The sequence below is a fragment of the Coptis chinensis genome, chromosome 8 (assembly GCF_015680905.1).
Source record: "Coptis chinensis isolate HL-2020 chromosome 8, ASM1568090v1, whole genome shotgun sequence".
Taxonomy (NCBI): Eukaryota; Viridiplantae; Streptophyta; class Magnoliopsida; order Ranunculales; family Ranunculaceae; genus Coptis; species Coptis chinensis.
Window position 1 is genome coordinate 5,987,319 of NC_141463.1, and position 13,095 is coordinate 6,000,413.

General features: G+C 35.9%; 1 long non-coding RNA gene and 2 pseudogenes across 1 annotated transcript; 2 read left to right on the forward strand and 1 right to left on the reverse strand.

The window, feature by feature from the left end:
• The first annotated feature begins 355 nt into the window (after positions 1–355).
• On the forward strand, positions 356–927 carry LOC147479554 (uncharacterized). The gene is made up of 2 exons (XR_015206660.1): positions 356–515; positions 612–927. It is a non-coding gene; the product is annotated as an uncharacterized LOC147479554 (long non-coding RNA).
• Positions 928–5,462: 4,535 nt separating this feature from the next.
• Positions 5,463–6,503, reverse strand: LOC147479555 (protein NDH-DEPENDENT CYCLIC ELECTRON FLOW 5-like; annotated as a pseudogene).
• A 1,574-nt stretch (positions 6,504–8,077) lies between these two features.
• LOC147479556 (glucan endo-1,3-beta-glucosidase 3-like) lies at positions 8,078–10,258 on the forward strand (annotated as a pseudogene).
• Positions 10,259–13,095: the final 2,837 nt, after the last annotated feature.

Consider the following 13,095-nt stretch of genomic DNA (forward strand, 5'->3'; position numbering starts at 1 on the left):
CTTGGATTTGAGGGACATGCCTTTCGTTCAGTTTGTTGACAAATATAATCTTATGTTGACTTCACTACTGCATGAGAGAAGGAGATTGGCTCATGAGATGACAGGTGAGGGTTGCTATAGTGGGTTGGTTACTAGGGTTTCTGCTATCATCAAAACATTTGAGAAAAAATACAACAAATATGAAGTGTCGGGGTGTAGGTTTACATCTCATTTGTGATGACCAAGTCCGGTAAGAAGTGGAATGTGGACTTGTTGAAGATGACTTGCAGTTGTAAGTGGCAAATTACGTGCATCCCCCGTACATGCAGTTGTTGTCATTAGAAAGAGAAGAGATAAATGGATCCAAAAGAAGTTTTGTAAAACTTTCTTAAATATTGATAATTTTATTTTTCAATTATTTTATGACTCAATACTTGGTTTATAGGTACACTAGTCCTTTTTTCTCTATTGATTCATTTAAAAAGACATATGCTGGATATGTGATGCCCATTGAGAATGTAGAAGACTGGAAAGTTGTAAGTTGCTAAATATTTATGTTAAATACTTGCGTTAAATACTTACATTATATATTGTAACTAATGTATTGTTAAATATCTATTTTGTTGGTGTAGCCTGATAAGATGGTATTTCCTCCTCCATTTGAGTCAAAAGCTGGTAGACCCAAGAAGCAGAGGATAAGAGCTGAAGATGAACCTCAAGCCAAGGGTCCAAAGAAAAAATGCAGCAAATGTGGAGTTGTAGGACACAATAGTAGGACTTGCAAGGATAACATGCCACCAAAGCCAAAGAGGACAGATAAAAAATTATGAATTGTATTTCTATTTTGGTGGGGATTAGTGTTGAATGAATTATGTTGTTTTGACTTGTATTGTGTATTAGGTATTAGTGAAGATTGCCAAGGAGAGCAACATGGTGCGGCACCTAGAAGGACAAAAAAAGGAAGGATGTCGGGTGGAGAGACAAGTCGGCAATCTGGTGTAGATATGATCGTGGGGGAGACTAGTAAGCAATCTGGTGCAAATGTGAGCATGGGGGAGACAAGTAAACAACCAAGGGTCCCTTTGGTCATTCCTGCACCACCACCTTTAAGAGGTACATGGAGAGGAGGAAGGAGAGGCAGAGAAAATGGTAACAGGGGAGGTAGAGGAAACAATACCGTGGGAAGGATGCAAATCGGGTAAATGTAGAGGAGGAGGAGGAGGAAGTGTTAGTGGTGTCGGTGTTGATTGGTTTAATATTTCTGCACCAGAAATACCATCACACTTCAAGTGGTATAACCCACCACCATATTATGATCCACTCACCCAAACCCAAAAATGAGGTAAATTTGAGTGATGCTATATATTTTTGTTTTTATGTGTTGTTAGATTTTTTTTTTGCAAATACATTGACATGCCGATTTGCCGGTTGCTATGTCTTGTTGTTTTTAGACTATATTTTGATGACTGACATGTTTATCAAAGCAATCAACTGTCGAGATGGTCCTCCCCGAAGAGAGCGGGAGGCTCGCCTCTTGTTTACTTCGGGATTCGTTGGACCTAGAGTTAGCGGTGTAAATACAACCCATCAATTGGAGATGCCGGATCCTAAAACTTGAGAGCTTTTTTTTACATTCTACTGTTTGTCTGAGTCTAATCCATTGATATTGCTAGGTTGCTGCACAACTTTACATCATGACTTCTCTTTATATCCGAACTAGTCTTGATTTTATTTCTAGGGTCGACACCGTTGATCACTGCTTTAGAAGAAGCCAAAGTGACCTTTTGGCACAAGAACCATAACATTACATGTATGGTAAAAGTAGATAACATAACAACTTATTCTAATGTGTTACAGAATAATCCTATTTACAAGAGACTTCAAAAGATTTTTATTCTATGCCCCAAGTATCAAGCATCCCTTAGCAATATTAATGAATGGCACACATACCCACTAGCAGTGTTACAATTATTTTATGTGTGTCCAATAACGTACTTGTGTTAAAGTTTTTATTTAATGGAACATTTACCAAGGGTATGCCACATTACCTTTTAATCTCTACTAGATTTTTGAACCCGTTCAACGAACGGGGACTGTTTTTATAAATTTTATTATTATATATGTATCAAAAATATTATTTCCAAAGTATATTGAAACTCATACATTAAATTCATTTAGGTATATCTATATGAGCCGGAAACTCAAGGAAGGTGGGTTCAGGCAATGCGTTCGCCTTTTGTATATTTTGCAAAATTGAGTATCATGATTGATAATAACTACGTCTCAGTCATCACTACAATACGTAATAACATATTTATTTTACAACACCATCACAATATTTCATATAATCACTACAATACCTACTAAGTCATTTATTTTACAACACCGTCACAACATTTCATACACCCATAGTAAGAGTATAAAAGTATATGCAGACAAAGTTGGTCGGGCCTGTTATGCTACAAATAAAATGATTTATGTATCAGCATAACAAACATAAAACACTAATTTTTTTAAAATCTCTTCAAAAATCTTTATTTCAGACTAACCTGGTTGCATCTATCTATGCCTAATTGAATTAGGTCAGATATGATTATCCTGTCTTTACTAAGTAGTTCAGAAATTATAGTAGGTTCACCCTCTTTGTCTACCTCAAACTGTACTTTAAAGTTACCGGTGTCAAAGCTGCGTCAAAACAATTGGTTTGCATAAATATTACTAAAAGAAGTCAAAGAAAAGCAGCTTATTCACTATTCGAGCTATTGGTATATGAATATACATGCCATGTTAAAAGCAATTAGCTTCATAAGTAATGACTCATAACTTAAGCTTCTAAACCTTAATTTCTCCTTTCAAACTCAAACTATATATACATGATGATGAGAAAATATCAGTACGGTAATATAGTATGCATTCACAAATCTTAAGCTAGCAACCCAATGTATTTATAGTATTTTACCGCTTTTTCATCTTATTTGATTGAGGTATATCCAAATTCAAGTATATTTGAGTTGCAGATGTGACTGTTGCTTTAAAAAGCCCTGCGAGCACATATATGAAAAAATAATAACATTATAGAACATTCTCAACCCTAAATTTATGAGTCCCTCATATTGGTTCTTTATACAAAATTAGAAATCAACCCTAAATTTATGAAATCATATTGGTTCTTCATATGAGTCCAAGTACATAATATTTGTATTTAAGTAAAATCTAATGAAAGATTGTTAAAAAAAAATAATTAATTTCATCTTGACTGGTTCGTTCTAAGCTTTTAAAATCCATGCCTTCAGATCAATGTAACTCTTCAGGAGAACTCGTTAACAACATCAAGTCATCAACGACATCCATCCCTTTGACCTATATTCCAAAAATAATCTAAATATATAAACATGACGGAAAAAAAATTAAAAAAAAAAAAAAAAGCAATGATGAAAATAATTGGGTAACCAAAATAATTATATTTGCAAACAAAAAACATATATCAAATCAGTAAAACAATCATTCAACGCTATTATATAAGATACCAAATTTTTTTGCTAAGAACATGCAGGCAAAGATAAAACATTAAGGTATCATGTACTATTAGATGTAATATTGCTTACCAAATAAATAAAAAACTAAGGTAGCTCAATTGGGGTGAGATATGCAACTAATGGGACTCCTCCGAGCTCATTTGGTTACATGGCTACAATTGTATATGAAATTGGTTCCTTCAAGACTCTTTACTCATATTCACAATCAATTAAAGTGTAAGCAATACTATTCACCTCAACGATGTTATTTCCAAATGTCATTTTTGTCCTTCAACATTTCACTTCATAGTTTCAATCTTGCATTGGTGTCCTAGGTTTCAGTTTATGTGCATGTTTTTTTTACCTTAACTAACCACAATAACTCTAGTAGTACTTGAACACAAACTAATAGATGGCAATAACATATATTTTTGATGTTGAATTCATTGATTAAATAAAACATGTTTATTAATACTAATAAATAAAATTGAAGTAGATGTAAAAATAAAAATTTGTTTACCTTAACCGTTTGTGTTACTTTCTCTGTAGCCTTAATTCAATATCTTCTATTCTATACAATGAAAAAATTTAGAGCAATTCAATTAGATATGTAATATATGATTCAACATGTATATCAGAAAAAATAATTGATAACCAAAAGTTTACCTGTGTTTTTTATATGCGTTAGGAGTGGGGAGATATGATCGTATGTTTTGTATATATATAAGAAAAGGTTTTCTTATTTCATTAGAATTCCAGTATTAGTATGACTCTAATTTTGAACATATCTATAATTTTTTTTTTTTTTGACAATTAGAAGTTAAAGCATGGTGGGACTCTTTCTTGTAGTCATCTATACTGATAGTAGAATTTGCAGGCGCAGATAGGGATATGAGTTGGATATCTAGAGTATAGCAACTAAGGAAAAAGTAACATGTTTATAGCGAAAAACTATTTGGCATATCAACAATCACATAAATAATCTACAAAAGCCAAATATTAGAAGTGTAAGTACCTGAGAACAAATATTAACAGGAAGAAGGCCAATCAAGTTTAAAGCAAGTACTAAAAATTAGAAAATAACAATCGACTTACATATGCCTATATCCAAAAAGCATTATTAAACAATTTCAATGGAAGTCTGACGTACTGAATGCTTCTGTTTCGAATGTTAATGATCAAGTTTCTAGTGTCATAGAGTTTGGACATAAGGATGTAGTCGGAAGTCGTTGTGTCAAACAAAATACTTTTATGAAGGTGGTTCTGAAATTCGTTTGCTGGTTTTTCATAATCTTAGTTGCAGTCCTATTGTCAATCACATGGATGGACACTTATGAAGTACGACATCATTTCATTCCTACTTGATTGGCTTGTTGATGTTGTACCAGTTTCACGAACAATTTTACAGCTCTATAAACTGGGTTACAGTTACTCAACTGTAAATGCGCACAACAAATTTGTGTGTGAAATGTAGCTTAACAATTTCTGTGATGGTTCTCATGTTCTTAAGACAATCTATTTGTTGACTCTCTTGACTTTGTTCTTTGTGTCAAATACATGCTGGTCTTTCTTTTCTTTTCCTTCTTAATTCTCAAGCAATTTACAACTTCGGAATCAACATTTTGGTTAATTGATAGAGTTGCAACAACGAAAACGATATAATGTACTTTTGGTCTCGATCAAGAACTTTCTCCCTTTGTACGATTTAGAGGTTTGGATTATGTAGAAAGTGTTAAGCCCCATACACCTTTAGGATTCAAGACAATTGGTTTCAAAGATCGCCGATGGACTGTCACAGTGTACATAGTTACCATACAATTAAATAATTTGATCCAGACTGAAAATGTATTAGTTCTTCAAACCCACTACTCCCATTTTGAATCGAAGTTTCTTCTACCTTGTTGTATTACAGTAGAAAGACAACTCTTAATATAGCAGGCCACATACATTTTAGGAAGTAAACGATTTGAAATTTTATCGTATAAATAATAGATGAAAGTCATGAAACGTATTCAGATTAAAGGAACTTCTAAGACCAAAAGTAAATTGGTTAAATTTTTTTTCATCGTTTTCTGTTGAAGAATTGGGTCAAAGTAATAAACTATGGGAAGTGCTGCCTATGCGTTCTCTGATTATATTGAACATTATCGCTAACACACATTAGGTTAATTTTTTCTTTGTCCTGTGTACTACCAAGATAAGTTGAATAAGAAATGATCAAGGGAAGTCCTATTTATTGGATGAGTACACTGTCAATAAATGTGAATTCCCGAGGTGCACTGGTGTATATCCTGCTCATTTCCTCAGTCAGCTGTCCATAATTATCTTTTTCTTACCCTTCCAATTCTTCTTCTGTTTCGGTGTTTTTGTTTAGTTCATCAGCACTGTTTTGATCCTTCTTTCCCCTGCTAGAAAATAGTCCTTGAAAGGCTCCCGTTGTTCTGCTTTCTGATACTGGAGGAATGATGGTGTAATCAGACACAAAAGGCGGTTTGCTGAATTTATTTGAACCTTCTAGCCCAACAACATAAGTTGCATCGGGGCTGCTCATGCTTAAATGGCTCAACAAAGACCCAGTCACCTCTAGAGCTCAAGATTTATAGTTTGTATGTAATCACCACTTCTGAGCTTAACACATCTGGATGTAGGGTCACAATGTATTTAACTTCGACCATGTCGTCTGAATTCCTGCTCACCAACTCTACCTGCATTGAGAAGTTCTACATCGCCTTCTATTGAAAAGTGCTTTCTAACTACAAAATTATAATTTGAATTGATAGATGACTGGTCGATAAAGTCTTCTCAAGCTTCCTCACACATCATGGAGAACCCAAGTGCCGGGTGACCATGGGACTCCACCTTGGCTTGTACACCTGAAATTTAGAAACATGCCTCTTTGTATAACAAAGACCGCTTCACCCTCTGAAACAATTGTGTGTAGAACCTCGAAAGTGTGCTTCCATGCCACATATGAGCCTTGTATGCTGTGATTAATCCGCTTGTGAGCATCGGGCCCCGCAACACTTCTATTATCCAACCTCATGCTTACCCGCGCCTTTATAGATTGATCACTATTTGATACATTTGGAAGTTGATTCTATTCTCTATCTTGTATATATGGCTTGATGTTGTGGAACTGCTATAAACCAATAACTATATCTTTTTTTATGGATATAAGTCTATGACTAATAATAATGTATGATAGATCGAAACTTGTTTCCATACAAACACCGAAGTTACCGGACACCCTTTTCATAGCAAAGATTAGAACATGAAGTAGCCGACATCCGATCATCTCTTATCACGTCGCACGCACACACTAACTTACTTATACACAAACACACTCACACATCAAATTTGGTTGGGTTTGGAGAAAAATGGAATTTCTTATTGGAGCTCAAGTTGAGTCTAGAGGTAGAGAGACTATAGAACATTCATTGGTGCATGCACGCACACACTAACTTACTTATACACAAACACACTCACACATCAAATTTGGTTGGCTTTGGAGAAAAATGGAATTTCTTATTGGAGCTCAGGTTGAGTCTAGGGGTAGAGAGACTATAGAACATCCATTGGTGCATGCACGCACACACTAACTGACTTATACACAAACACACTCACACTTCAAATTTGAGTTGCTTGATTTAGTTTATTTTGGACGACATTGAACTGAAAAGCATCTTCTGTGTATATCACATATTGAAATTATTCCTTTTGTTGGGGATTGTGGATCAGCTGCCAGAATTCTGTTCAAGGGAGAGCTCCTTAATCATCAAGGAGATATTTGGAGTTACAGTGTATGGTCCTTTGCTGGAAAATGGCCCGAGATTAGCATTGTATCTAATGTCGCTAAACCCGCTACGAAGATGGTTGGCATTTCAGATTCAGAATCATCTAATGGTGAGTCTTCTCATTGCTTCTCAAGAATGATGTGTCCCATGGTTAGAGTTATGGCGAGTCGGAGTAGATAGAAGTGACTATATTAATGTTTTTTGTTGTTCTTTATATGTTTTCGCTTCTTCAAATTAGGTAATGATTTGCTGTGTTTTTTTCTTGTATATTTAGTGGCACGCGGATCAAGACCATAAATGGAATATAAGAGCTCCTCTGGACCCTTCCTCATTTCTGCAGATGCAAAGGTCCGTATATCCGATAATGCTGGTGATTTGGTGAGTTCCTATTATTCTGATTTTAATTGATATAACTATTTTTAAGGTTTAGTGCATGATATGGGCATATGCTTGTTATTATTGTCTTTGGGTGGTTTTAAAACACATTTTGTAATTCAGTAGTTATCGTATGTTTGATCAACGGTATTCTATATACAGGAACTTACAGCCAAGAGCATCGAATCTGCAGACCTTAACTTTTCAAGATACGGTGACACCTTTTTCGAGGTAGGCATTTTCGTACACTTATAATGACCTCTCATGTCTTTGATTGAATAAATTATATATTCTCTAAATGTTTTGTGTTATCATTTTCTTGGAAATTGTATCCCTTAGTAGAAAATCATAAGGTCATGGATGTAGGCAGAATTATGTCCCTCCTACCTGAAACACTTTAAACTTTTAAAGGTCATGGATGTAGGCAGAGGTCTTACTTGTTGTTTCTGCAACATGACCATAAAGACCACATACTGTGTTGAGTGATTTGAGTAAGTACTCAAACAATTCAAACTTATAAAGCTAATGGTCTGATGGATGTATGCAGTGGCTCTACTACTGCGTCTACGCAATATGACCATAATACCGGAATCTTGCATTGAAATCGAGATTTAGATAAAGGAGAATTTTTGGATCGCTAGTTTAGTGAACTATATTTGGGTCCGTTATTTTAAAGTGTTTTGCTTATGAACTTGTATTTGGTTTCCATAATAACTGTTTGCAATTTCTTATATTTGCTTCTCTATCTGTTGCAGTGCAAAGATTGGTATGATGTGTACGAAGATGAGATTTTGATCGCTCGGGCCGTTGTACCTTTTGATTATGGTATGGTATTGTCAGATTCGGGTCAGGTATGCCAGGTACTATCTTCTACTCGTATGCTCTTACCTAAGAAGGTGTTCTGTAAGATTTTCTTCTATCTTGCCTTCCTTCCCTAACTTGTAGTTTCTCTGCTTGTATGCTTGACATCCATGATATGACCGAAAAGGGTCCTCCCTGACCACTTTCCCATCTCGATCGGCACTGCCTTAGCCCATCTATTCCCTCCGAAGGGGCAGCAGTAATGCACTTCATTGATTCCTCCTACTCCCCACCTATCCGCTCGCCTCATTGGAAATGGCATTCTAGCTGAACTCCAGCTTATAATCACAATAATTTTGAAAAATAAGAAATTATCATGTTACTGTATATTGTTATTGTTTGGATATGCAAAATTTGGTGGTTAATCAATCCAATGTGAAAGTGATGGATTGCATTATTAATTTTCAAGATAAGAATATTATTGTTTCCATTGCAGATAAGATTGTGTGAATTAATAACTTTATATGTCTCTAATTCCCAAGATCCTATTGTTTGTCAGATTTTTCCTCTAATCCTCCTTAATTCAGGATGTGTCCATCAATGTTGACATAGACTGTTGCTATTTAGAACCAGGGCCTAACTTGTATTAATTTGTCCATGCATCCATGATTCAAAGAAGGGAATATTGCCACAAATTGTAGCTTTTTTGTGGTTGAAAAACGATCCAATAAATTATGTGATGCATGCCATTGGGTTCCGGGTGATGGAGAGAATTTATATTGTCTTTCTAGCAACCATCATGATCATACTCTAATCTTTCTGCACTTTGGGTGTTTTTTTTCGATGGAGCAGATGCCTTCATCGGTGTGAACATTGGCACAGACCTATCTGACATGCCAAACCCTACCCGTAGTAGTTCTTGCGCTGGCCAAGGCCCAGCAGATCCGACATGTCCGCCTCTATGATGTCGACCGCGCGAATGCTCCTTGCACTTGCCAACTCGTGCATCCATGTCACCATCGATTAATCTCCAACAATGAGCTCCTTGGTGTAGGGCAGTCCAATGCTACCGCTGCCAACCGGGTAGCGCGTAATGTTGTTTACTCATGTACCAGCCTACCAACATCACCGGTATTGCAAGTAGGCTCGTAGGTTCTCGACAATCCTTCCTAATGCTTTGACCTGTTCTTGTTTTTCGCACTCAAATTCATCCATTCAGCCCTTTGTTGCATCAAATCTTGATGACCAAATTAAAGTTTCCACACCTCACTCGTCTTCCATCATCCCGACTCGTTTCCACCCTCCCAGCCTTCTTCAACCGCCATGGGATCCAAATGGTACCTTTGCTCAAATTCTTGCGCACCATCGCTCCCTCCTTTGCTTAATGTGTACCCTTACTATGATTATATGCAAATCAAATGATGTTATTCCACCGACTATGCACTCTTCCATCCATTGCCTCCAAACAAAGAGGCAAGGACTCTAATACTTTTCTCCACTACAAAAATGTCTTTTATGCCGCCGGGTTGATGCACCTTTACTTTCGATGGCCTACTTGAACTTCACCAATATTCCCATTATAGTACTTGAGACGGGATGGCCATCAAAAGGAGACCCCTCTGAGCCAGATGCCACTATTGAGAATGCGAATATATACAATAGCAACTTGATACGCCACGCGTCTTTGAATAGCACTGAACACCCAAACACCTCGGTATAGCGCTTAGCACCCAAGACTCTGCAATTCAAGGTATATTGAGTTTGGATTTCATATTTATTATCCCAAATCCTTAATATCTACCTTAATACATTGTTAGGGAATGTTAGGAGTCAATCCATCCTCATCAAAACCAAAATACCATAGGCTTCCCAACCTACGAATGCTGGTCTGCTGTTACTGCAGTTACCAAACTTATTCTCCATTCTCAATTTAAAACCTTGCCTTTCTGCCAAGTCAGCTCCATTAGTTTTATGCTAGGTATCCTTTTGCCAGATACCCTAGAGAAGCACCATTAATAATGTCGCCTGTGAATTTCTTAGGTGGAAGAAGGATACAATGCCTGCCTACCAGTCAGATATCTTCTTAATCATTCTTAATCTACTCACGTCCTGTTGACTCGCTTGCATATCCTGCAAAATGTCTAGAGAAAAATCTATTTACTCTGGCTTTATGGGCAAACGGCCCGATGAGCTATTATACAGGACTGAACATGAAACGTGCAAGCATCCATGCATCCACGTGAACATGTAAATGTACCTAGGTCATCCTTTATTGCACATGTTCACATATCAACTATTAATCACATTCAGAAAAGAGTACTTACAGGGCGAACATTTTTGGGAGAACAAATAAGACGTTAAAGCTACTGATGAGCATAAAGGTATGGTAACCTGATTTGAGTTTCTCATCAACAGCGTAATCAAGTGCGCTTTAAGCAGATTCCGTCAATGGTGGGTGCTAAGACTGCATGCAGATTTTCCAAGCAAATTGATTTTTTTTCCATCGTAAAAACCTCCATACAAATTAGTCTTATCTCTGTGCAGTATGTGCACTTGAGGTTGCTCACGCAGTAATGATAAATTTCTATATTTTCTTAATGATTGCATCGTATCTGATTGATATACATGTAATCTGTGATGAGAACTGCCTTCTCAATATGCAGCTGCAACGCTGTTTCTAAACCCCATGAAAGAGCTAGATATTCTGCTGCCTCGGCTCGAGATCGCACATCCTTTACTTCGCAAACAAGATATCATGTGACCATTTACCAATGGTATAACTAATTCCTCCTCAGATTTGTTATGCCTTCAAAACCACCATCAGTTGTGATTAAATAGAGGTTTTGAAGAAGGTGTTCAGGAATATAGTATTTAGGTTCAGGATGAGGTGTTGGGGGTAGGATAGAGTTCTGAGCTTGTGTTAGCACTTGGCTAGTCGAGAAGGGTTGGTTTGTGGTGTGAGTGGAGATTTGGTTTCTGTTGTACCAAATAAAATATGCTATGTTTCCAAAGAGTGTTAACTGGTAAATAGAATATATTAATAAGAGAATCAGGATCACAAAAGTAGACGGAGCTAAGCTACACTTGTCTACATTCTTGTAGAAATTCGAGATAAATAGTAATCATCCAATCACAGCATATTAGGTTCACATGTGATGTTTGGCTGGAATAAATCTATTGCACCTTGCAGGTTTAATTTATCTGCTTATCTGCATCGTTTTATTGAATTGTTCTTGTTGTGGTTTTTAACCAATGTTTAGCCTCAAATGTTAGAGACAACTGAGAGAATGAAACCTGCAAACATCTTTTGTACATTTCTCAAATGTTATCTAATAACAAATACACATTTCTCAGGATTGTACATAGCATTGACTTGCACACATCTTTTGTCTTAGAATCTTCCAATGCACCAATGTACCATTGCTGGGGTTATTTGAAATCCAGTCTTTTTATTAAAACTACGTATTGGAAAGGTTATTGCTTGCTAGTGTCAGGGCTGTCTTCTTTGAACTTTGGTGCTTGTTGTATCTCTAGTGAAAGTCACGATAATTCGAACCGACTCGTGTTAATTTAGGATGAAAATGAAGTTTTCTTTAGGGTCAAAAAGAAGTACTCACCGAGGAAACCCATGACGATAATTGGATGGCCATCCAGTCGAGTTCAATTCAATTGCCTTCTTGTTTGATTCACTATCAAAATCTAGTATCTTTGGAATTTCTTAAGAGATGACTGATTTTTTTTTTTGCTTGTCCTAATCAGATTGGCTACCTAGGCTACTGCAAGAAGTAGGGCCTTTCAACATGTTATACCCCTCATATCAATATAGAGAGGCAAATACAACTTCCAATTTCAATCCAATTTTTGGTCTTCTATCAAAAATTATGCAAGTAAAGCTCTGAAGAAGACTTCACTTTCTCATATTCTGGTTGGAGCAAGAATGAAATGGAGGATCTAATTTATTTTATGCTTTAACAGGGAGAAAGGTTAGATTTCTCCATATATTCTTTCTAGTATGAATTATGTTCTTCTTTATCATTTCATTATCTGATTTGATTCATCCTCTTTTATTGTTTTTGTCAGTTATTCCAACTATTAGATCTCTGAAATCGTAATAGCATTGACATAAATAAATTTGAAATCGTAATATCATTCACATAATGAAGAAAAACCAAATTAACTTGTAAAAGACATGTAAAAACATAATTTATAAGCAAATAAAAATGTCAAATTATTTTCTTCATTGTTCATTGAAGAAAATTATACATCTGAAAAACACTAAAATCCTATTACCCATCCTTCATTGTGATTCTCGAGCTTTCCGGTTCTTTTTGTTGGTGAGACCATCATCCGTAGGATTTTTGTTCTTATTTTTCTTTCTATTTGATCCATTTTCCTGTATTTTTGACATGTAAGTTTTTTCTTATATATGAAAATAAAATTGAACAACGGTCAGAAAGAAAGTTAGTTTAAAAGATTATTACCTTTCGATGATTGGGGAAAGGTCTGTTGGGTCAATATATTTTGTTTTTTTTATCGGTTTCTTCTTCCAAGACATTGTTTACACTAAATGTTGGATACATTTCATGCATACTTGCACTTTCGTTTATCACAACTTTGAAGATGTATGTCTT